Source organism: Charadrius vociferus, unplaced genomic scaffold (assembly GCF_000708025.1).
Source record: "Charadrius vociferus isolate BGI_N301 unplaced genomic scaffold, ASM70802v2 scaffold428, whole genome shotgun sequence".
Taxonomy (NCBI): Eukaryota; Metazoa; Chordata; class Aves; order Charadriiformes; family Charadriidae; genus Charadrius; species Charadrius vociferus.
The window spans coordinates 630,841-633,047 of record NW_009649712.1 but is presented as its reverse complement, the minus strand read 5'-3'; the positions used below and the strand labels follow the sequence as shown (position 1 = coordinate 633,047).

The following is a 2,207-nucleotide window of genomic DNA, read 5'->3' as shown; positions in this document are numbered from 1 at the left end:
TGCTGACAAACACTTGGCCTGCTTCCTTGTGGAGTCAAATGACAGGGAAGCAAAACCAGCTAAAGCTTTAAATAAAAGTTACTGTAGTCAACAGCCACGTAGTAGTTTGCTAAGTCTTGGTATTAAACTTATGCTGGTGAATCACGGCAAAGAGCAGATCACTTTATATTGAAGCATCATTCTGGCTTTTGAGCTGCCAGGAGAACCCCAACATTTTTGATAGGAAAAAAAAAAAAAACAAACGGCAAGACTCAGCTATAAAGAAAATATTTAACATCCTGTTTTAACAAGGTAACTGGCAAATGCTCGTCCCCCTGAAAAAAAATCCAAGTCTAAAAAAACTCACAGAATCTTCCTCCTCTGCATCAGCATCAGCATCAGCATCTCCTGGAGGCTCGGCCGGTCTCAGCTGTCGTGCAGAACCTGAAAGCAGCAGACAGGTTGTTGGTGTCTGCGGGATCCACGCAGAGCACAGAGCAGCCAGCTTGCAAGCTGGAGCCCTCTGGAGCAGCACGCCCGGGGGGTGGGGGCCACACAGGGCCAGCTGTAGAAAGGCCTGCTTTCATTCAGATTCCTTATCTGAGATCTCATCAGGCCAATCTTTCCAAAGATACCAGAAATATTCGTATGCAGAAATGTAAAGGCTTTTGTGAAGGAATAAAATCCCCAGATTGGAGAAAATGTAGAACTAGAAGTTGGTCAGATTATTATTTTTTTTTTAATTACCAAGGGGGACTTGAGGTGTGTAGTGGGCAGAATTGGTGGAGTTTTGGCAGTGGTGTGGCTGTGGGGTGGTCTCTGTGGGAGGATGTCATGGACCACCCTGTGTTGGATGCAGCTGCTTGCAGCCAGCTCCACCTGCAATGTTGAACCGATCCCAGGAGTTTCTGGGACCTTTATGAAAAGGTGTTTAAGAAAAGGTGGCAAATGCTGAGAAAAAGAGACAGCACCACTAAAGGAGGAGGAGAATAAAGACAGAAAACCACATCAGAACAGGAGGAGAGAGGAGACTTGGCAGAGCAGGAGAAATGCTGGAGCAAAATAGGGTCTTGAGAAGGGGCCGGAGGAAGACAAATTACCTCAGCAAGGGCAGAGAGGAGGAGGCTTGACTCTGACGGGTTGGCAGCTGGTGGAGGAACCCACTCTGAGGCAACTGAATACGAAGCAAGAAAAGCAGCCAGCATCTGCTCACCCCTGTGTCACCCTCACCTCCCCAAAAGGGCTGAGCGTAGCCCACAGAAAGGGGATTGGAGACCAGAAAAAGGGGAGAAGAGGTTTGCAGAGCTGAGCTGAGGTGTTTTCTCTAAGTGGCTTTATTTTTTTTAAAAAAAATCAGAATCAGTAATTAGAAGTTCAGTAATAAATAAAATAAATACATTTTATTTATTAATAAATAAATCAGTTGAAATCTGCCATCGCAAAACTCTTCTTTGCCTTTGACAGAGGTCTTAGGACAAGTTCCAGAGAGTAAACATCATGAAGCTTTGATAGTCATAAAGACTCTGATTTCTTGGTTTTTAAAAGTATTCAGGGTGGAGAGAGATGGGGTGAAGGAAATGGGCTGTTTGAAACTATGATTCTGTTGAAATGCCTTAAATTGGGCACTGAAGAATGAAAACAGCATGAATACATCATTGTTTTCAGAGATCCAGGCTTAGCCAGTAGAGGACAGTGTGACTGAATTACACATTCCGTGATGCACAGGCTATTCTGACACAGGCACAAGTCCTTGTCCTGATAACTATGTCTCTTTCCTGTCTCCATGTTACGTTTTTTTCAAGCCATCAGGCTGTCTCACGCTCTCACGCCCAATTCTGCAACTGCCATTAGTGTACATAGTTTTGGCTCTCCTAAACAGATCCTCTGGCTTAAAAATATGCTTGAACACTACAGAAAAAAACCGCAAGCAGAACTGTGCAACTCATTCATTGTCTACTTTAAATGAAGAATCCTTGGGCTGGAACACAACATTTCTGGATGTGGGTATTACATGCTGTGTGTGCAGACAAGCTGGCACGACTTATGCATGTATGCAATCACTCGAACTTACACAAATTGCCAAACTCTTGTTAAAATGGCTGTGCTTTTGCTAGCTTTTCTTCACAGTTTTCTGATCTCCTACATTTATTTTTCCCTTGACTTTTTTGAAGATGAAATTATTTGGTACAGGCAGGGTCTTGAAAGAGTTATGCCACGTGGCCAGTGAT

The 2,207-nt window shown here is 43.8% G+C and overlaps 1 protein-coding gene across 1 annotated transcript in view; it reads right to left on the bottom strand.

The window, feature by feature from the left end:
* LOC104291475 (protein AHNAK2-like) overlaps positions 1-2,207 on the bottom strand; it is a gene marked incomplete at its 3' end in the record, with an annotated part of 37,271 nt that overhangs the window by 5,442 nt on the left and 29,622 nt on the right. Inside the window, exon 2 of the mRNA XM_009890711.1 lies at positions 347-423. The remainder of the gene's footprint in view (positions 1-346; positions 424-2,207) is intronic.